This window comes from Petromyzon marinus, chromosome 15 (genome assembly GCF_048934315.1).
Source record: "Petromyzon marinus isolate PM22_M1 ecotype Great Lakes invasive population chromosome 15, UKy_Petmar_22M1.pri1.0, whole genome shotgun sequence".
In the NCBI taxonomy this organism is placed as follows: domain Eukaryota; kingdom Metazoa; phylum Chordata; class Hyperoartia; order Petromyzontiformes; family Petromyzontidae; genus Petromyzon; species Petromyzon marinus.
Genome location: NC_133681.1, coordinates 3,732,589 through 3,744,817, shown reverse-complemented (window position 1 = coordinate 3,744,817; position 12,229 = coordinate 3,732,589). Strand labels below are relative to the sequence as shown.

The 12,229-nt window shown below is 41.6% G+C and overlaps 1 long non-coding RNA gene across 1 annotated transcript; it reads right to left on the bottom strand.

Moving 5' to 3' along the window:
- Window positions 1-3,212: 3,212 nt before the first annotated feature.
- On the bottom strand, window positions 3,213-10,786 carry LOC142924631 (uncharacterized). Its single transcript, XR_012941743.1, has 2 exons — window positions 8,028-10,786; window positions 3,213-7,538 (listed from the first exon to the last, which is right to left on the bottom strand). It is a non-coding gene; the product is annotated as an uncharacterized LOC142924631 (long non-coding RNA).
- Window positions 10,787-12,229: the final 1,443 nt, after the last annotated feature.

Here is a 12,229-nt window from a genome sequence, read left to right as displayed (position 1 = left end):
AAAGTCTAATAAAAGAGCTGCCGTTTGCAAGTTTCAGCCATTAGGATTGAAGATGTGTTGAGCTAAATCTGCTCATTATCTTCCTCTCTCATCTGAAAATGCAGTTGCCTTTAATTGTTTACTAAAAGATCAGTCAGGCATCCTTTACGTAGCTGCAGGTGCAAACTGGGGTTCACTACATGCTTCTCCAACAAAAAAAGCCTGCATTACTCTTGAGAATAACACTACAGTCAAACTTTGCCCCAAGCGATACCCCTAGCACCTTGTCACTATTATTTGTGAGTCTCGGTTTTTTTGTCACGCAACAAAAAAATGTTGCATTGATGTGGATACGCATTTTAATCTTTTGTTTTATGGGATTATTTTGGGTTTTTTCTCCCCACTCTAGGAGGGACCGAAGGATCACGGTAGCATCGTGCCTGCAAAAAAAATTATACTAAATATCGCACGCCTGCATGGAATGTTTGGATATGCAAACGCTGCTGCGGTTACACAGCGGATTAATGTTTTTTCTTTAACCGAAACTTGAACCCACCTGGCTAGGAGCCTTGCGAAGCTCCCTCAAGAGGTGGGAGCCCATATCTCAATGAAGAGACACACTTCAGAATGCTTATCACCGATTGTCGGAACGAGCAGTATATTATTGCTAGGGCACATTCTCACCCCCTTGTAAGTGACCAACCTCGAAACCATCGCCACCCTTCATTCCCTTCCTGTCCAGCGCTACATCATAACACAATTGATCGTGGCTTGCTCTGCCTTAAATCTAACTCCTTCTTCCAATGTGTTCAGATTAAAATGGAGTGCGAGTCTCTGAAAAAAACAGGAAAGGATCAGAAAAGCAAAGATCCGGGCTCGGAATCTGAGCCAGAGCGTCTTATGCTGTTCATTTTAGGATTGGCAAAAAAAAATCTATCGTTGTTGTTGTGGTCGACGGAAGGTCGCCTTACGTGGCGCCAATGCATAAAAAAACCCCCATAAAAGTACAGAGGCAGCCATGAAGTTGATGGCTCGCGCCACTGCTGGTTTAAGGAACTCCACGAGAGGGAGTTCCGGAGAGTCCCTCAATGAGCGAATTTTCACCTCTTCATGCACGCTGGTCGGACACCTTGGGAGCGATGAGAGTACCCCCACACTCTGCCCCCACCAAACTCAACTTGCAGATTGACTTCTGCGGCGTAAGCACCCTGCACTGCTCGGCGCACAGAGGCTGGGGGACATTTAAGAAGTTCGCCCATCGTTTCAGCTGCCACTGGCGGGAGGTCGAACCGCCGACGGCCTCTTGATTGCAATGCCAGCGCGCTGAGCATCACTCCGTGACGGAATCCATGTGTAATACTTCCAATTTGAATAATGATCTCATCTTCACAATGCTGATTTACTACCGTCCTGATAATCTATATACCGCCTAGAGGTTAATAGGAAATAAGGCTTTTTGCAGAAATGAAGCTATGTTCATTACGAATGCTTCTTGACTTTGTGCCCACAGCCATTACGAACATAAACTATATATATAAAATATATATTTTACCAGGTGAGGCCCACTGAGATATGTAGCTATTTTTAGAAGCTACCTGGCCACAAATGATAGCTTAACAAAGTGGCATATCATGTGGACATTTAAAGCAGCCAAATACTCAAAATGCATGTTTCCAAATGTGTAGGGGAAACCCGGAGGATCCAGAAAAAAATCCATGGGAGAACACGCAAACTCCAAATATAGAGGCGTCATGGTCGGGATCGAACCCACGACCTCCTGTAAACCAGACGAGGTGGTTAACATCTCACCACCGCGGCACCCCTACATGTCTGCATGTGCAGCACCGTGATTAATCCACTTCTGGATGAGGGCCTCCACTCACCGTGCGGGTTTGTGGTGGATATTTGGCCGTACATCACCACGCTTGTCTGTCCAGGTTGAAGGCAGGCAGGATAGACACGTGCGCATGCAAGTTAAAGTTTGACGATGTATTTGGCCGCACAGCTCCGTGCCTCGCTTCCGGGTGGCAGCTGACAACAACCCGTTCGTGCACGGTGGTCACCCATCCAAGCACGATCCAAGCGAAAGCCTGCTTAGCCTTTTAGATCTGAGGGGGATTGAGCGCATTCGGTGTGATTTGGGCACAGGCACAGCTATTATAATGAAGAAAAAAAAGCCACACACGAGAGGTGTTTGCTTTGCAAAAAGGTCAGGTCATACTTCTCTAAATATTTGTTTTATTTCACCAGGGTAAGGCCCTCTGAGCTATATTGCTCTTTTTTCCAGAAGCGACTTGGCTATCACAAATGAAGGCTCAACAAAGTGGCTTATCATCACTTGGGAATTTCCAGCAGCCGAAAACTTTAAATGGATGATGTTGATTCTAAATGTGGAGGAAAAAACCGGAGGACGCAGAGATAAATCCACTTGACCAGAGGGAGAGAGAGACCACAAACTCCAAATATACAACAGGCGTCAGTGCCGGGATTGAACCCACGACTATCTTGCATAGCGGGCGAGGAAGTTAACATCCCACCACCGTGACACCCCTCCAGCACCATCGAGAGGGCCTACTGTGGAATGCAAATTGCTCACTGACCTAGTGACCCAAGTGAGCACAACTATTTTAAGAGTCAAGAGTGAAAGGCCCCAATGTTCCACAACACAGTTCATCCCTAGCAATATCGATAATTGGCCGGGAACTGCACTCCCAACTGTAACCAATAAGTTTTTGAAAATAGCTTTGCTCTTTCTTTCCAAAATTCTAATTGTTTGGGAGTTGTGTTATATATGTATTAGTTCCACATGGCAAATAAGCCATTAAGCTTTTTAAAATCATAAAATACATTTTAAAATTAAAGAGAGACTCAAACACAAAGGCATATGCTGTGGCAATAACGGTATTTTAAAATGTCAAACATAATTGGAAGAAGTGGATGACATCTAATATTGTGAGCTTATGTTCTGAAAGGTTCAATGTAAGCTTTTTATTATTGTGATGAGTCAAAGAGGACTAATCCTGAGTCTTGGATTATAAATAAAGGTACCTGTATATTAAACCATAAGTCGTCAGTAATTGCCTCATACTGTAGTTTCCACAACTATTAGAAAAGTGATGGCCTTTTTTACTTTCAGAGAGAATCACTGCTTGACAATGAATACAAGCACCACATACAACAAAAACATTGTTAATTTAGTGAATGCACAAGAGACCAGGAGAAAATAAACAAGATTTTTTCTCATTTTTAGTGAAAATATTTTTTTAATAAACTTTTTGGCCAGCAAGTCTTCCAAAATTGTGTTATGGTCATATAAACGGTGGGTCATTATAAGAAATAAACAAACGAGGATAACGGAGTAAATAATATTTCACGTGGAAATTTGAATCGGACCTTAAAAATATAAGTGGTTTTCTTGAATCTCAAACTCACTGTTAGGCAAACAATACCAAAACTCTGACGCTATTACGATTCATTATCACAGTGTTTACTTTGGGTTTTCCATCACTCCTGGGATTTTAGGCAAATCATAGACATGCAACTCAAGCAAAATTTGTCGAGAAGGAGAACCAAATAAACTTAGCTCTACGATATATTTTTTTTGTTGTCCGGCATGAAGTGCAATGACTTGAATTCGGTCCCTCAAGCTCCCAGCACGTGGAGAAAAACGTCAGACGTCGTGCCAAACAAACGCGTAGCAACGACCCCAAAAAGACGTCGGGGGAAGCTAAGCAGCGCACCCGTGAAAGCCCACACAGTTGCAAAACATAAGCCTTGCCATGAAACTTCACAAAGGATGCTTTTTTTTCCCCATTCGTACGAAATAAATCAGTCTCAGACGTTATGCTTGTATATGCACGAGTGTCGATAGATGGGGCTCAGATGACTTATTTTGATTGCGCACACATTTGTTGATCGCTACGCACGTTTTCACCTGTTCGATTTAAGAGGCGACACTTGATACGTTGTTATTGTTGTTAGGTAAAAGGAGCCAAACATCAGGCTCACTTTTGCGGTGCCCACACAACAAACATGTTTTGCGTTTGTAAGTGGAGCCTGTCATCCTTGGTTAAAGTTACATGTTGCGTGCATTCTCGTCGCAGGGAAAGTTACACAGATAAATGGACTTTTATAGTAGAGAGATCTCATTGTATATATATTTTTTTAATTCTAGATTTGAAGCTTTCGTGACTGCAAGAATCCATACTCTTTGGTTCTATTCGGTAAAGTCACGTAGGTAAAAAATAAAACAAAAATCACGTTTTGGCCACAACACAAGCGGCCTTTAGATATAAAAAATTAAGTAGTGCCCATTACCAAAACGTGTTCTTATATAATAAAAAGAAAGTCAATAAATCAGTTGAACACGTAGGCTTTTGCGACCAATATTATTCATAATAAAGGGTTTTGGGTAAGGTCGCAAACGTATAAATGTGTCGTAACGCTCCACCACCCGACACAGCCAATTAATAAGGTATTAGTCACGTAAACAAAATGTGCCAATTAGTTTACTACTTCAGCCCACTGGTGTGTTGGAGAATAAATCCACAACATTTACAATTTGAGCAGTACGACGTTTCGCTGGTAATTACATCCAGCATCATCATCGGGCTGAAGTAGTAAACTTATTGGCACGTTTTGTTTACGTGACATATCCCTTACTGATTCGCTGTGTCGGGTGGTGGAGGGTTACGACACATTTATACTTACGCGATCTAACCCAAAACATTTATAATGAATGTCAATAAATGTATGTAATAGTTTGAATATACACACAAGCGTCACTGGACTTCAATGCATCTTCTGGAGGGACCTGCATTGAGATGGGTGGCCAAGGATACAAGAGTTCTCAGAGAAAACCCACTCACGTGAGGGGATACCACTTATGGATCTGCGCAGATTCGTTCTCAAGTCCATTTGCCGAACTGCCACCTCAATGTCACCTTGAAGCCGCAGCAATTCTATGTGATCCATCAATCGTTGCATCTAAAGCTGTCAACGATTTACCCCCCCCTCGCCCGTGTGTTGGTGGCCTCTTCAGGAAACGAATTCAGTTCCAGAAGCTCCCTGCCCGTGGGAGAAAAACGTCGGACATCACGCGGGGCAACGCGCCGTACAAACCAGAACATGCCCGGGATCTGTACGGCACAACGGCGAAAAAACATAACGGGGTAGCGAGCGTAGAGAGTGAACAAAGATTGCTCTTAGCACGAGGCCATCGAAGTCAAAGTCTAAATTGGGATGATGTCAAGTGTGGTCATGCAACAATGTGAAACTTTGAAGACAGTTGGACCGAAAATCAAGGTAAATATATTGACCAGAGCGACACGAACATATGGGCTCACACCACAGACTGTATCTTCGATGTACAGGACAGTCACGAACATTTTATAATTGAGAAAAAGAGTTACAGACTGTTATGAAATATTTTCTCTTCGTAAGATGTTGTAAGATGTTGAAATCCATTAGGAATTATTGTAGTTTTGCTACTCATATACTGGTTAATTGTGGAAATGTTGCTTGTGGAGCACTGTAAATGTTCGTGAAATTACACAGTGTGCGATAAAGTACAATCGCAGTGAATACAAATGAGGCATTGTCCTGATCCAAAGGTGTTGCACATTAATTTATCTTTCAGTGTGCAATCCCAACGCTATTTTTATTTGCAGTGCTTGGCTTGTAAAGGAAGTTTTAAAATTATTTGCATTCATCTTCCCGTGATTAATGTTTAAAACGTTGATACTGTGGTGGATATTAAGCGATTGTTGCATATTATTTTTCCAGCAGGTGGCTCATTCACTCAGCATATTCCGTAGATTTATCTCAGTTACAAATAATGGCAGAAATATAACGAAAAAGGAATTTCCAATAAGTATAACCACAAGACAAAGTTAACAGGTTTGTCGATGCCAACATAAATCAAAATGTTATGTTACGACTAAGTTAAAGAAACATTTAACCAATTTCTGTCATCACAAGTAAAATGGGGATAACTATATATCAGCTGCACTGCATGGATAATGAGAAATGTGTTAGTTAATGTATTTGCATGTCAGAGACAATACTGCTGCCTTAATAAAGTAAAACAGCAGTAACAAACACTGTATAAAGTGGCAGTATCAGCAAAATTCTACAATAAACAGTAAATATTAGTAAACCTCTATTCCATCTCTCCATGTATGCATATCAAAATGTTTGAGTGGCTATCCAGACCAAAATTATCACGCGTTATTTTGCTTCACATTCTGGGCCTCATCGGCAGAGTCAGCCTTTTTTAAACAAAAGCTGCTGGATTGCCAAAAATGTTATTGGGAAGGTAATATAAAAGATGAAATACATTCCCAAAAAATATATAGGACCCTTTTCAATAAAAATACGAGTTAAAACTATCAACAGGTTTGTTAACAGTCATCAAGAGGAAATAAACATGTCAACTTGTGGACATTTCTGCCAAACTACTTTTATTTTCTTTCCTCTCAACGACTGGGGGGAGGGGGGAAGATCGAGCATTTTTTCCCGTTATTTTTATTATTGGGATTTATCCCATTATTTACTTTGAACAGCTACGAAATATAATGATTGTTCTTGGACAACGATGACGAAAATACCCATCATTTTCATCATAGGTTGCGTCATCGCAAAAATAACAGTGAAGTGCAAGCCTCGTGTGCCCGATGTAACCTCCTGAGCAAGGTCAGTGTTGTGTAGCGATCTAATGCAGAGGAGACAAAATGTTAATGTGTTAATGTCTCCATAAATCTGTCGTATGACTCACCAAAGTACTCGGCGCTTCCAATATAATGAAGTAATGTTCGACTGCCACAAACTAGCCATTGTTGGAGATTGAGGAGCTCTTCGATTCAAGCAATTACACTCAACGACGCTCCAAGGCAAGGGTGAACTCAAGTAACGTAAAAACCATACGGAAATCCGCGATGCTTCCATGGCGTAATGGTTCACACACTGAACCCTGCTTTTTGTGTTTCGTTTGTTGTCCTTCCTCCGTACCTCCGATGAGCACGGTTGGCTATGCACAGTGTGAAAGAAGTTCAACATACGTAGTGGCGAGATGTTAACTACCTCGCCTGGTATGCAGGAGGGTGTGGGTTCGATCTCGACCCTGATGCCTGTATATTTGGAGTTTGCGTGTCTCTCTCCCCGTGGTCGCGTGTATTTTTTTATCTGGGTCCTCCGGTGTTTCCCTCCACCTTGAGAAACACGCGTTTAGATTATTTGGCTGCTATACATTTCCACATGATGATAATAAGCCACTTCGTTGAGCTATTATTTGTGACCAGGTCGCTTCTGAAAAAGAGCTACACAGCTCTGTGGACCTTATCCGGCGTGGCAGTTGAAACAATGGGACAGTTTCCTCAATTCCCCGCCCCCCTCAACTACTCTGTCCACCCAGTAGAAGAGATGGATATACCAGATGTCTCGGCTTCGCTGTGCGCTGCGTTGCACCACTATCCGAGTAGGTAACCTCGCATTTAACAAACCTTCAGGGCCAGGGTGAACATCCGACTCCAAACGTATTTAATGAATTGAACGAGGTAAAACTGATGGAAAAACATAGCACAAATACAGCATCTGTTAATACTTGGTAATATCAATACAATGAACACTACAGCATCATAACATTGTCTTAGATAACATGAAACTCAACAATAGATACTGGATGTACCAGGCACCTACACTAGTACTGAATAGCTATACAAGAGAATAAGCTACTGCGTTAAGGGCACATCGTGTAATAACCATATTGCAGCCTAAATGTACGGCACTACACATAACGCTGAACTGTGGATGAGATATTTCGTCATCCTTGCTCTCAAGATCGCAATAAGGTTACATGGGTACAAGTCTGACTCGACTTATTCAATTACAAGTAAGATTCACTATAAGGCAAGTGGCAGGCTTCGTTGTTAACTAGGCCTGATATTTATCATAACAATTTAACAGCATTATAAAGCCATTTACAGCATTATAATGGCCATTCTAACATTATAACATCATTTCCAGTATTATAATAACATAAACGAACTTACAGAAAAAGCTTCTTAAAGTCTCACAATGAACAGATGCAGCTGCCTTCACAGAGACGTTATCGGTGCCTCCATTTTGTACTCTGTGTAATGGCTGAACCGCTACCGCGTGGCTGAGAGGCTGTCAAATCGTAACCGCCTGGTCACGTGACCAAACTCAACCTCAAATCACGAAATTCCTGTTTACACACACCCCCACATCTGCGGTGAGGCAGAACACCAGAAGAAGAGATGGATATACCAGAAGAAGAGATGGATATACCGCAGTCGATCAGCATATTGCGTGTGGTCGGGTAAAGTGTGGGCGCTCCATCCCTCTTCCAGGGCATATGGCCAGTGCAGAAGAGGAGGCCCCAATAACTCTTGAGAGGGGGCTTCCACTTGGCCCTTCCGCCAACAGTGCATGAGCAAGCGATTACAGGGCTACACCTTTAACTGTTACAGAAAGCTTTTATCTACAGTGACTCCTCGAAATTACGAACATTCGACTCACGAACTTTCAGAGATATGAACAAACCTGTCTGTATGTCCAGTTGCCTGTTCGGACCGAGAGGAGTAAGTTTGAACTGCTCCACAATAGATGGTGGTGGTGGCATCTACATCTGCAGAACATGAAGAACCAGTGGCATCTACATTTGCAGAACGTGAAGAACCAGTGGCATCGACATCTGCAGAAGGTGAAGAACCAGTGACATCTACATCTTAAAAATGTAAAGAACCAGTGGCATCTACATCTACAGGAGATTCTCGAATTTTAAAACCATTCCCCGTGTTTAGTGTACATGCCATACAACATGTTTTGAAATGACAAGTAAAACTTACAAACAGACCTTTTGAAACTAAATCGTTCGTAAGTAGAGGAGTCCCTGCAATATCATAAAGAGGAGCTGTTCATTATGTTGGTGCAACTCACATTTTGCCATTACTGTAACTCATTAAAGTTTAGTAAAAAATATTTTTTTATGTAATCCATATGAATGATATTATTTGCTTTTGATTCCTATGCTCATTGTGCATGCAGTAATTCACATTAGCAGAGCTGGTAATCTGATAAACCGGGCAAAAAGCAAACCACTTACTGATTTCACTCCACTTACTTGCAAGTGCAATACTCTGCAAGGTGCTGGATTTGATAAGGCACTCATGGCAGGAATACAAACTTACTTTGAGCAAGTCTTGTCATATTAACTCGCCCATTGTCCATTGATTTGCATACTTTTTGAATTAATGTATTGGCCTGTACGGCGATGATAGACTCCATATGAAGCTCTTACGATTGCTTGGTTAGACAGCGAGGCAGCCTTTACATGGATTTCCAACATTAGTATCACGTTGTGGAAAGTCAACATTGGTTGTCCAATGGTGAGACTTTTCATCGCCATAGGAATGTGACAGTTACACTTCTGGCTCAGATCTGTGATGTGGATGTGAACAGCACCTCTTGTTCATTCGAGCAGGAACCCATTTTGCGTTTGACGCTTTTCATCATACATCATTTTTCTCTCTTTCCTACAAATTTAGAGCGAAAATACATGATCGATTTATAAATAATAAATCGTCAATGTATTGTTCACATTCAATTATAAAGACGAAAAGTGAATTGATCCATTCACATGTCAAAAGTCACACGGACACAGTTCCCAAGTTGCCGAGTATGTAAAAGTAAATACACAAGCAGCTGACCACAAAATGTATCATGTCAAAGCAGAATTCCTTTCTGTATCCACATATAAATACAACGATATGTTAGTCCATCACCCTATTGGCGTTCCAGAAGAATGTGACTCAGCAAAATGTAACAACTTGTCAAATCTGTATATTATAATCTGTCCGTCGTTTCGCTGCACGTGCTGGTGGCTTATTTTTAGGAACTTCTTTAGCTCTTAAAGAAGAAGCTCCCAGCATCTTTGCAGTTGCTGAAGAAGCTCCCAGCTTGTGGAGCGAAACGTCTGATATCACGCCAACAATACGCGGTTACAACCATTAAAATGGTCTTGATGAAATGTTGGAACATATTCTTCTATCAGTAATATTGGGGGTGTATTTTTCTTACGAGCGGACGGAATTGTTAACATTCTGTATTGCCAGCGCCTGTTCTGTCCCTTCCACTGTCGAGAAACATTCATCTTTTGAAACCTTGTTAATGAATGTCTGACAGCATGACACATCATCCACTTTATCTGAAATTAATCTACAACTCATTTACCTGGTATTTTAATCCCCTCAACCCATGGCAGTGTTTGGCAGGTGTGAAAACGTTTGTTAGAAGATTAATTTCATTTTTATTGGCCAACTCTAAACAACTTTATATTGATCAGCGGACCAAGTCATGAATCAATTCAAACTAATCAAACACAATCTTGGCATGTTAGACTTTTTAAGAGTTTTTCTTCCTTTCTATATTACATGTTAATTATATTAATACCGAAACACATTTCCATGTGTTCGTTGTGTTAGCGAAATATAGTTTGTAGTGTTACTTGATATCACTGCGATGTAGGCGCGTTATTTTTTTTAAGCTTGCATTTCAACTGAAATAATACGTTGCAATACCAAATTGAGTGGTTACGTATCAAGTTGATAAATGAGACCAACGTAATGTAACACTGAAATTAAATATTATTGAAAGGATTTACGATATTATTACAATTTATAGCTGATATATTGAGGACGTTTAGATCACAATTAAGTCTTTAATGCCATACTCCATTCCCATGTATCACATGCATACAGTATATATACGTCACATATAATGAACGGTGTCAAGATGGATAAAATATTTACAAAACATTTGATCGCACTCAATAGAGGGAACAAAAGAACAATGAAGTGTGAGGCCACAATGTTTTTTTTTGGTTGTTTTGCCAAAGTCAGCATTCGAAAATTGGTTTGCGTCGATTTTTTTGTGAGACTGCAAATGCTGACGCTGCGTTTCCTTATCATTCATACATTTCTTTGGAATGGCCCTTCAATTAAAAAAACACCGGTAAACACACGCAGGCATCATGCGAAGCCGAAGCCATTTCCAGAGAATAAGGGTGGCTTATGTATTCTCCACTAAAAAAATATTTAAAAAAATCTATAAAGTGTTGGGGACCCCCACATAATTAATAATGTCCACTGCCGTGAAAATGGCTCGCCAGGCACCCCAGAATGCTACAGCCTGTCGTGGCTGATGTATAATCCTAACCTTTACCCCCCGCCAAGACATTCAGCAGCAGAAGGTCAGAACCTCTGCGACAGACAATTTACCATTTTACTGTTTGTGTGCAACGCAGCAGCACAGTTGGCGGCAGCATAAGAGAACGTAAAGTAATGCCACTCAACTCAACAGTCCAAAGGAATGACACTCCAACTTTTGAAAATACAGTAGGACCCACTTAACACCACATTCTTGAGGGTTTAAAACAAATGCCTGACAAAACACCGGGTTGACAAGAAGGGGAGCTAAAAACCGACGTGGGTTAGTAATGTGGCACTAATCAAACCGTTTTTTTTCTCCCTTCATGTCGTTAATATGAAAATAGCTTGAGAGTGACCATAACCACAGCAACAACAACAAAAAACATAAAATGTGTATATACGTAGCATCTAATTGCGTCCGAAGCTCAAAATGTCGTGCAAAAACAGTGGGAACGCCTATTTTACGCGAGAGACGGTCAGTCATGAGCAAGGACAAAAAAATGAAATGTCTCAAAGTCTGGGCTTGAACAGGGGCAGGGAATCGACAGCACGGACGGCTGGGCGAAGGGAGGTCCAGACCTTGGGGCCAGCAGAGGAGAATGAGCGACCTCCCTTCCGAGCGAAAGTTGACTCGGGGGCCTTCAATAGAAAGCCTTGGCCGCTGAAGCAGACGGGTGTGTGAAGTGGAGGAGAGTACGTCCGTATGTTGAACTTCTTTCGCGCCGTACGTAGCCGACCATGCTAATCGCAGGTGTGGGGGGGGGGGCACAACAATCTAAGCCAAAAAAGCAGAGTGAGATGAGAGAGGGAGAGATAGGCAGGGGTGAATCCACGGGGGGTCTTCAATATGGTGTGCGCGATCTTGAAATTAACCCGAGATTGTCTTGGAAGCCATAGGAGGATAAGGAAGCACCGCACACACACACTATACTTAGCATTGACAAAGGCTGTCAACTAGGCGTGTGACAATTCACCCCCACGGTTTTTCACAGAATTCTCATGATTTGGGGCTGCAAAATATT